Below are 12,131 nucleotides of genomic sequence, written 5' to 3' on the forward strand. Positions count from 1 at the left end.
TTCGTTTGAACATTTGTCAAAACAGAATCCTAAATCATGAATGTAAATCCAAGGCAAACAAGGTAAATTAAGATTAAATTTCCATGAATTAAATGCCGAGTTATATTTATGAAGAGACTGTTAAAAACGGGGAACGAAGAAACGTAAATAATGATGTTTCATTTGCAATCTTATAAAAATATTTCTCCGATGAGTTGGATAACCTCCTATCCACTTCGATATTTGTACATGTAAATTTTGATCAGTAAAAATATAGAAAAATCCGCTATTATATATAGTAAAGTAATTGGAACTGATTCTTTCTTCTAAATTCTAAAGTGCCCTTCCTGCAGTGACGTCATTTAGAACTGTTCTTCAGTCCTGACTGATTTGGTCAGTTCTGCTGACAGTTCTACAGTTAGAACTGATTTGGTCAGTTCTACCTAGAACAGTTTTAGACAGTTCTACCCTAGAACTGATCCTGACAGTTCTACCTAGAACTGATTTAGTCAGTTCTACCTAGAACTGATCCTGACAGTTCTACCTAGAACAGTTCTAGGTTAGAACTGTTCTAGCTAGAACTGTTCTAGGACAGGTTAGAACAGTTCTATGACAGATTATTCTGACAGTTCTAATGAGAGGTTAGAACTGATCTCCACTGTAGATAAAGATCAAGTAATACCCAAAGTAACTTTTGCTCAATCTCTTTTATTGGAGGAATTTCCAAGGTCTTGTGCCTTATGTTTAGAGTTGTTAAATACTGATGAACAAATTTGTGAATTCTGTGATCAATCTTATCACATAAAATGTATGGGAAAAGAAAATAAAATATGTCTAGGATGTGAAGCAACACATAGTCAAAATTCTGAAAATTTGCATTTGAATATTGAAACTTCAGTAAAGAAGATTAATTCACCTCGTCCAACTTTAGTCTGTGTAGACAAAAACATTACTGATAAATCTAAAGAAAATCAAGATAAGGATAATGAAAATAGTGTGTTGAAACAGAAAGAATTGCGTCAATTAGAACTAAAATTAAAGAAAAAAGAAGAAAGTCTGAAATTAAAAGAGTTGTCAGTGAATGAAAAACTTAAAGAGAAAACCAAGCTTCTTGATTATCTTCACCAAATTGAAGCCCGAAATTTAGAGTTAGAACAAACCATAAAAACAATGAATAGGAAAATTATTATATTGGAAGAAAATCAAAATAACTCTTCCCTGCGTAATGAAAAATCAGAATCTGGAAATTTAAATAGTCATAGGGATAATAGTGAAGATTTACTGGTACAAGTAAGGAATAAAGTCACAAAATTTATTGTGGACAAGATTGAAAATGAATTGGATAAATTATCTGACAATATTACTGAAAGCAATGATAAATTAAAGGATACACAAAATCATGTTTATCAACAAAATGTGAAAGATAACTCAGAAAATCAATATTCTCAACATAATTGGGATTACCAAAATTATTTTAAAGTGATACAGAACATTATAGATCCAAAATGTAGGCGATTATGTTACAATCTCCATTGTGAAAGATATAGACTGTTGCAATTAGATGATATAAAGAAAAAGAAAAGAAAGTAACATTTTATGAATCCTAAGTGTCAATTGGTTGTCTACTCTTAAACAGTGATATCTTTAGATAAATATTTTTAGATTTTAAAATATTTAATGATTTGATGATATTGACATTAAGTCCAATTTTATCGTCAAGAATATGATGAACAATGTAAATAGTGTATAGTGATATTGGTGGAAGATATTTTTATTCATGATGTGAAAAAACAATACTCGGAAGAGGTGTGCCTACATTGGCAGAATATATATTACAGATTACAGATTACAGATCAGTAAAAATATAGAAAAATCCGCTATTATATATAGTAAAGTAATTGGAACTGATTTTTTCTTCTAAATTCTAAAGTGCCCTTTCTGCAGTGACGTCATTTAGAACTGTTCTTCAGTCCTGACTGATTTGGTCAGTTCTGCTGACAGTTCTACAGTTAGAACTGATTTGGTCAGTTCTACCTTGAACAGTTTTAGACAGTTCTACCCTAGAACTGATCCTGACAGTTCTACCTAGAACTGATTTAGTCAGTTCTACCTAGAACTGATCCTGACAGTTCTACCTAGAACAGTTCTAGGGTAGAACTGTTCTAGCTAGAACTGTTCTAGGACAGGTTAGAACAGTTCTATGACAGATTATTCTGACAGTTCTAATGAGAGGTTAGAACTGATCTCCACTGTATGTTCGGGTCGAAAATAAATTGAAGAACATGAGTGTATATTAGATAGGTCCTGAGCCGGAAAATTTAGACTGCCAATGAGAAATTAATGTGTATTGAATCGGGATAGAACAATGTAGAAGTTTATTCCTTAAACATGCCTTCGAACGACCCATACAATAGTTGGAGCAAGAGTTTTTATTGAATAGGGAAATTGACACTCTTTTTTTCGGATCGGACATGGCGGTGATGATTTCCATAACAAACAACCAAACAGAGGCGACCTCTTAAAAGTGACTAGATAAAAACAATGCATGCTCAAATGGATTTTCTGACTTGAGTCCCGTGATTGTCCACTAATCAGTTAGATTTGCTATAGACAACGTTTTGTATCTCATTCAGACACAACTGAAAAACGTCACTATCAGAAATAATTGAACATACAATGCAAGTACAGGACATCATTATATCTACGATATAGGAAGATGTGGTACAGAATGAGCGCCAATGAGACAACTCTCTATCCACATAACAATTTATAAAAGCAAACGGCTTTCAACACGGATCCTTGGCTCACACCAAACACCAAGCTATAAGGAGCCCCAAATATTACTTGTGTAAAATCATTCAAACGGGGAAACCAACGATCTAATCTATAATATATAAAGCAAAGAAACAGTTTATTTTTTAGAAGGATTGATAAGATATTGATTCCTGAACGGTCTAAAACAACCAAGACAGCCTGTGCAAGAGATATAAACAATAGGGTCTTACAAAAGAAGTGATGCTTTTATACCGGCAATTAACTTGTTGGTAAGAAAAATTAAGCACATCAAATGGATCAGAGTGATACCGTATTTGTGTGAATGTCCAGTACGAAACGGGTTAAATCTCCTTCAGTATCTGGTTTTAATAAAATTATGAAAAAAATATCAGTGTACAGCTTAATACATGCTTTGATGAATACAATCAGTCTTGTTACTATTGCAATATAGGGATTGTGGGGAAAAAATAAAACATGTGAATATGTCCCCTACGAAACGGTCCCCTACGAAACAAGTATGGGAGAAACACGTTACGTAGTGGACACTTTCACTACCATGCAGTCGTTTTTTACTGTTTTTTCAATTATATTCGTGCAAAACAAATAACAAGGGTTAGTTTCGTGTAATTTTTATTATGTTTTTATTAACATAGAATAGGTTGATGTCAACTACGATTTTTTTTGTCCACTACGAAACGGTTTTGTCAACTACGAAACGCATCGAAATGTCCACTACGTAACACGAGTTATACCTTCATGTTTGAAGTACTGTCTAATCTTTATCGATAAAAAATGGTTCTCCAATTCAGAAAAAATGAGATGTTTCTAGTATATAAAGTAAACGAACTGGAATGTCTATAGGAAACATTTAAAATTGCAAAAATATGTGTGTTTAGAAGCAGTTGCGTAGAGGACAAAAGTCTCCTATGAAACAGTACACAAATTATGAAAATAATATCATTTAAAAGAGCATTTAAGATCGCACTTTTTGTTTACGAACAGGTCTATAATAGAGGTATTCAAAATAACTCTTAAAATTAAATTTTAGACAAGTTGATTTTCCATTTTCATTTAGGTCTGAAAGTTACGCTTTTATTGAAAAACGCCCTCATACGTGTTTCTCGTTTCTCCTTTTTCGTTTCTAGTTTTTGTATAGATTAGATTGTTGGTTTTCCCGTTTGAATAGTTTAACTAGTAATTTTTCGGGCCCTTTATAGCTTATTGTTCGGTGTGATCCAAGGCTCCGTGTTGAAGGCCGTACCTTGACCTAAATGGTTTACTTTTATAAATTGTTACTTGAATGGAGAGTTGTCTCATTGTCACTCATACCACATCTTCCTATATCATACTGGAATGTGCAAAAAAGCTTCACAAATATTTCTCGAAATTTCTAAATTAACACATTGAGAGTATTGGCCAACAACTCGTGAAAATTGGATATCGCTTGATATCAACTCTCGTTATCTAATTCACGCCTGGTAAACCATCTAATCTCAACCAAAATGTTGAGATGGAAAAAAGTATTCTGGCACTTCCTGTTGAGTCTTTCTGGTTCAAAATATCCAAAATAAACATAGGGTAGGTCGAATTTTCGTCAAAATACTAAAAATCGATGAGTTTTTTGTAAAATAGGAGAATGTCATGCCATAGATAATTGAATTAGGATTTGTTTCGTGTATAACACGGACCAATATGATTTAAAATGACATCGGAATTACTTTTCTCCTGCAGGTAAATGTGGCCAGTGCACTCAGCTTTTGACAAAATGACAGTAAAATCATTGATAAAACTAACGTATATATCAGTAAATTAGTATTTTTCTAAAACCTTATAAACATAAAATTACAGTTTGCTCTTTTCTTTACTAATATAATTTTATTCAGCTTAATATGTTATAAAGTAGATCATGTTGAGATTTTCTGGTATCGGTTGAGATATTCTGGAACAATGTTGAGATCTTCTGGTGATTGAAATTTTCAACTAGCTTAGTATCAATTATACATACAAATGAACAACCGCCAAAATTCATAAACTTGCCGTATACTGTTTGACATTTCAACTGTCATTTTAATCTTGTCTTTTTCAACTGTCATTTTTTATCGTATCTGTATAGTTATGGCAGCAGCTTCTAAATATACCTTTGGTTATAATAAAGTAAACTAGAACACACCCGTGATATCGCGGGTCTGTGACTGAATTAAAGAATATAACTATGCGTAAGCCTTATTTTAGTATTGGTATTGTCATCTGATAAAGTCATGCCGATTATAAAATGCACACGGTTTTCTCTGCTTTCAACATCTTTCTGTTTGAACCCGTCGACCTGGAACTTATCAATTATTGGTATTATTACCTATACGCCTTATTTTAAGTCCAGATTTTTAATATTCGTATTGTCATCTTAGAAAGTCATACTGATTAAAATACTACAATCGGGAACAATGTGACAATGATTGAATTTAGTAGTGTCAACCCTGTGATTACGACCCGTGTATATAGCAAAATCCTAAATACAGCGTTTGGTGGTGCCCCTGTCAGATGCGGAACGTACAGATAAGGTAATAGGTAAGAGGTGAATATACTATTGCTATCGGTATCGGATTCGACCCGGAACTTCTTAATTATTGGCAATATTAATTATGTGGAAAACAAAAGGGTCTGGAGTGGTGTAATTTTTAATCAACAGCATTGTACTATATTAGTTATATATAAAGTTGAATTCTTTGATTCATCGTTTTTACGTGATGACGGCTGACAAATTGGACCTCGTAATTTTAGTATTATAGATAGATACTGGTAGTGAAAAGTAAATAGCTGTGTTTTTTATGTATTAAAGTTCTAGCGCTGGAGATGAATAGTCTAGCGCTGAAGATTAATAGTCTAGCGATGGAGATTAATAGTCTAGCTCTGAAGATTAATAGTCTAGCGTTTGAGAAACAGTTTTGCACAGAAGCTAGAAAGTCAATAATGTTGAAATTGATATATATAGGTCCACTTGTATTTTTGTCAATCTGATGAATTAAGCATTTTCCAACTGATTTTTATAGTTTGTTCCTCTGTTGTACTGTTATTCTACTGTCCAATGTTATGGGAGGGTTGGGATGTTAATATTTGTCTGGCATATGACTCGGATCAATTTACAAAAAGGATATCTTAGTCTATCCAAGGTCTATTTATTCATTTTTTTAAAGTAACCGACCTGGATTATTTTTGTATAAAGCAAAGCTTTCAGAAAGTTCTCAAAATCATTTTTTTTCTGGTGGTCCTTGGAGAAAATCTTCTCATGTCCTTACTATTATTTCTAATGCAAAATTTCGATGATGAAAGCCTTCGGACTACCACTATTCAATTGCTTTCATTATATATCGATCCATATGTTAGTATGCAACGTAAACCAGACGTTTCCTATACTTTTCTTTTTAATAAATTTCTTCAGTTGGTTGTGTACGGATTGATACTTCAGTCTGGGAGAACAAAATTTATTTCAGCACTAGTTGCAACTAGCTTTGAACAAACTTCCAGTAATTGCAAATACTCTTAATTCGATGTTTTGAGTCTATGGTCTTACTGTTAGTTGGCCGGTTTTTGAGTATCTCGTACCGATCTTTCCAGTTAATCAAATCCCAATCATGAGTATTGAAATTAGCGTTACACATAATTACGGAATCGAAATCATCTAAATAAAAACATAATAATAAATAAATATTATAAAATAATCTTATTTATACTTATAAAGCATAGTACATTTTTCTATCGACAATTCTAAAAATTGTATCAGTATTTAGATTTTAACTTACCACATACAGAAAACATATATCAGGTTAACCGCAAAAAGGTAAACTCGAATAGTACCGTTCACTGATATAGTTTCGTTGTTCATTTTGGGAAATAACTTTATTTTTACAATAGAAATTACATCTAATTATTTAATTAAACTTTAGCATAGCTGTTTTAGCAGTTTTTGTCTTTATATAGTAATATTGCACGCGTGTTGGATTGCTAGTCGTAGTTAATTTGAACTTTGAAACCTCAGCGCCCATATTTTAACAATAATATACTTTATGACACAAAATAACCAGAAAGACTCAACATTGTGACAGAAAGACTCAACCAGTACCTTTATATCTCAACCATTTGCAATTTAGAATTTTCCTGCTTAGAATAGGCTTGACAAAATTTGTTTTTGCAATTAACAGACGTAATTATCGTAAAGCATAAAAAAAACACAAATAATTGACATATTTTCTTGCTAGGTCATTAAAACCATAGCAGTTTTATCGGATTCAAAGAAAGTAAACATGGTAATCAGTAGGAGAAAAGTGATTGTGACTTCAATTTCAGATATTTTGAACCAAACAGAGAAATATTAGCTACAATTATCATTTATCTATGGCATGACATTCTCCTATTTTACAAAAAAATCATTGATTTTCAGTAAATTGACGAAAAGTCGACCTACCCAATGTTTATTTTGAACATTTTGAACCAGAAAGACTCAACAGGAAGTGCCAGAATACTTTTTTCCGTCTCAACATTTTGGTTGAGATTAGATGGTTTACTAGGCGTGTAATTTAAATAGAATAATAAACTCGCAAAAAACTCTTTCATTATTATATTAAAATAAACTCAAGTTAGGGAGCTACCATTTGATTATTATGGGGGGGCTAGGATGAAATTTGAAAAAAATAGGCAGGACAGGAGTTTTGAGTAAAAAAAAAAGTCAGGATGAGACACTTGCAAAAAAAAAAAGTCAGGATGACAATTATTGTAAAAAAAGTCAGGATAAACTAAAAAAAAAAAGCAGGACCGGATAGAGTGAAAAATAAAAAGGCAGGACAGAGATGACAACTAAAAAAAAAATGCAGGACAAAATTTTTTATCCTAGCCCCCCCCCCCCCCCCCCCCCCCATAAAAATCAAATGGTAGCTCCCTTAATATCAATCGATACCCCATTCTCTTTCGTTATGAAACCTATGACAAACGCGATAGTAAAAATAATGGGATAGTTAAAAACTATCGCTTATTTACTGTGTTGAGAAAATGTCGAAAAGTACTAGTTTAAAATTAAAAATCAACAAACTTGATTGTAATGATACTTTTTGCTTGTCTATTTTTTACTTTCATGATTGAACGAATTGCTAGTGACGATTATTTGACATTTCTAAATCTAAAGGACAATGAATTGCATTTTGTGTTTAATCCAATACAGATTGATTGATTGTTGGTTGCTGAACGTCCAGTGAAAAGTAAGTCATGTATATTAATTCAGGACGTGATCAAATTTACAATTAATAAAATATTACTGTAATAGAGGGGTCTGGGATTAAGGTCTGAGAAATGTAGACTGCAATGAGAAATGATGGTATATTGGATAGGGACAGATATTTAGCCTTGCAACAGTTCACCTACGGACCCCTCAAAAAGTTGTTGGAAGGGTTCTTATCGTGCAAAAAGCTTGGCACTCTCTTTAGACGAGGCATCGAATTAAACGTCCCTATTCTGATCGGACGTGGCTGCAATGGTGTACGTCCCGTACAGCCAACCGGACACCCGACTATGGCTAGGGATTTACTGCCGGATGGAGGAAGACCAATGGTTACCATACTTCTATTCCACAGTCACCGTAGGCGTATCAAATAATGAAGTTTAAATGGTATTTTCTTATAAAGTGTAGCAATATAAAATCATCGAGATTAAATCAATTACGTATATTGTCGGAAAATTTTAAATAGTGTATATTAATTGTACTCTTTATGAAATACATGTAGAACTAGACGAACATCAATTTAAGATGTTCTTGAAAGAGGGAAGGTCTTCGCATACTTATCTATAAATTTTAAGTCGTTTTTATCTACTCTTTATAATGATTGCCCATTTCTAGATATCTCTCTTTTGAATTTAAGCACCCTATGATTATCCGTTCTGTCTGAATTATTTTTTTGCATATTTTTCTCTTTTCTTTATTTGCTTTACCCATTTTGGGACCATTTTTCTGCAGACTTTCTCAATCATTCTTTTTTCGGTAAACCCCCTCAAAACCCTCCTTTATCTCATATTTCAAAAGCTTGTACATAGCCATAAACTTTTGTCAATCTAATTAAAATACAGTTCTCTGATTACCATATACTACTTACATGTATGTAGTTTAACGTTATCAGAGATCTGTTTTTTAATTAGATTGAACCTTTTGTTTATGTTTCGCAATATTGTACCATTATTTAGATATAGGAAGATGTTGTTACATTAATGTATGCATGTTCTTTCGAGTTTGTGTTTACCAAATGCTCGTAGGTGTATTCAGTTATGGAATGTTTATCGATACTCTTTCGTTTTTCGTGAACCAAGAGGCAGATTTCGGGGGTGGCCCAGGTGGCCCGAGTCCCCTTTTCGTGGTAATATAATTGTTGCTTATATAGGTAATCACTAAGGTGTGGTGGTAGCGGTCCCCCTCTTATGCAGTCAGTTTACCCCCACTTATGAAAATGTCTGGATCCGCCTCTGAAACATGTCAAGAATGGAGAGGAGGAGACTGGGTGGTATAAACATTGGCTAGCGGCGATGTGTATTTGTTTACCTTAGCCGTACATGTATTTGGCCCAACTTTTTGAGAATGTTGGGTCCTCAATGCTCTTCAACTTCGTATTTGCTTTGGCGTTCTAACTTGTTTTTATCTGAGCGTCACTAATGAGTCATAAGTGTATCCTCTAATATGAAGGTTTCCTTAAATGAGATATAGATATAGTAATGCCCAGTGCTTTCTATTAATTTACCTAGTTATATTATTAACACTGTCCTTGTTGTGTTCTTCTGCTTGTTAATACATATTTTATATATTATTGTGTCTTATTCTTATTGAAGCACTTTTTATCATTAGTATATAAATAATGTTGATTGTTCTGCTGTTTTTGGGCGTACATTGTATTGTCATTTGATTAGCAATAAAAATATTTGTGTGTTTATGTACACCCTGTATAACCCCGATACAGATGAAACCGGACGTTGACGCGTTCGGATCGAACACACCGTGTAACACCGAGTTCAGACAATAAAAAAAAATACTTTTAAAGAAAATCCCTATCTATTCTTCGGATATTTGCTCCAATACATTCTTTGCCATAATACTCATTAGTTACTAAAAGGTTTTTCAAAAATGTGACATCTTTATATACAAACATTAAAAAACGCACGACGATATCAACGATAAAACGTGCTTGGTATTTTTAAATATTCAAAAATTAATGTTTCTCGTACCTCATAGCTTTTAAAACATACATTTTTGAAAATGTCATATTTGAAATTAACAAACTTATTAAGATCGTATCTTTCTGTTGTGTCTATAGAAAAGGAAAAATTCACGTTTTAAAGTGTCTTTGTTTTCATGTTGTGTACGCTTCGTTGTCCTCACACCTTTTTGTACTGTACGCTTCTCTGACACAATATTGCGTTTGTCAATGAATTTTGCATGTATCACGCCTGGTAAACCATCTAATCTCAACCAAAATGTTGAGATGGAAAAAAGTATTCTGGCACTTCCTGTTGAGTCTTTCTGGTTCAAAATATCCAAAATAAACATAGGGTAGGTCGAATTTTCGTCAAAATACTAAAAATCGATGAGTTTTTTGTAAAATAGGAGAATGTCATGCCATAGATAATTGAATTAGGATTTGTTTCGTGTATAACACGGACCAATATGATTTAAAATGACATCGGAATTACTTTTCTCCTGCAGGTAAATGTGGCCAGTGCACTCAGCTTTTGACAAAATGACAGTAAAATCATTGATAAAACTAACGTATATATCAGTAAATTAGTATTTTTCTAAAACCTTATAAACATAAAATTACAGTTTGCTCTTTTCTTTACTAATATAATTTTATTCAGCTTAATATGTTATAAAGTAGATCATGTTGAGATTTTCTGGTATCGGTTGAGATATTCTGGAACAATGTTGAGATCTTCTGGTGATTGAAATTTTCAACTAGCTTAGTATCAATTATACATACAAATGAACAACCGCCAAAATTCATAAACTTGCCGTATACTGTTTGACATTTCAACTGTCATTTTAATCTTGTCTTTTTCAACTGTCATTTTTTATCGTATCTGTATAGTTATGGCAGCAGCTTCTAAATATACATTTGGTTATAATAAAGTAAACTAGAACACACCCGTGATATCGCGGGTCTGTGACTGAATTAAAGAATATAACTATGCGTAAGCCTTATTTTAGTATTGGTATTGTCATCTGATAAAGTCATGCCGATTATAAAATGCACACGGTTTTCTCTGCTTTCAACATCTTTCTGTTTGAACCCGTCGACCTGGAACTTATCAATTATTGGTATTATTACCTATACGCCTTATTTTAAGTCCAGATTTTTAATATTCGTATTGTCATCTTAGAAAGTCATACTGATTAAAATACTACAATCGGGAACAATGTGACAATGATTGAATTTAGTAGTGTCAACCCTGTGATTACGACCCGTGTATATAGCAAAATCCTAAATACAGCGTTTGGTGGTGCCCCTGTCAGATGCGGAACGTACAGATAAGGTAATAGGTAAGAGGTGAATATACTATTGCTATCGGTATCGGATTCGACCCGGAACTTCTTAATTATTGGCAATATTAATTATGTGGAAAACAAAAGGGTCTGGAGTGGTGTAATTTTTAATCAACAGCATTGTACTATATTAGTTATATATAAAGTTGAATTCTTTGATTCATCGTTTTTACGTGATGACGGCTGACAAATTGGACCTCGTAATTTTAGTATTATAGATAGATACTGGTAGTGAAAAGTAAATAGCTGTGTTTTTTATGTATTAAAGTTCTAGCGCTGGAGATGAATAGTCTAGCGCTGAAGATTAATAGTCTAGCGATGGAGATTAATAGTCTAGCTCTGAAGATTAATAGTCTAGCGTTTGAGAAACAGTTTTGCACAGAAGCTAGAAAGTCAATAATGTTGAAATTGATATATATAGGTCCACTTGTATTTTTGTCAATCTGATGAATTAAGCATTTTCCAACTGATTTTTATAGTTTGTTCCTCTGTTGTACTGTTATTCTACTGTCCAATGTTATGGGAGGGTTGGGATGTTAATATTTGTCTGGCATATGACTCGGATCAATTTACAAAAAGGATATCTTAGTCTATCCAAGGTCTATTTATTCATTTTTTTAAAGTAACCGACCTGGATTATTTTTGTATAAAGCAAAGCTTTCAGAAAGTTCTCAAAATCATTTTTTTTCTGGTGGTCCTTGGAGAAAATCTTCTCATGTCCTTACTATTATTTCTAATGCAAAATTTCGATGATGAAAGCCTTCGGACTACCACTATTCAATTGCTTTCATTATATATCGATCCATATGTT

The sequence above is a fragment of the Mytilus trossulus genome, chromosome 9, assembly GCF_036588685.1.
Source record: "Mytilus trossulus isolate FHL-02 chromosome 9, PNRI_Mtr1.1.1.hap1, whole genome shotgun sequence".
Lineage (NCBI taxonomy): Eukaryota > Metazoa > Mollusca > Bivalvia > Mytilida > Mytilidae > Mytilus > Mytilus trossulus.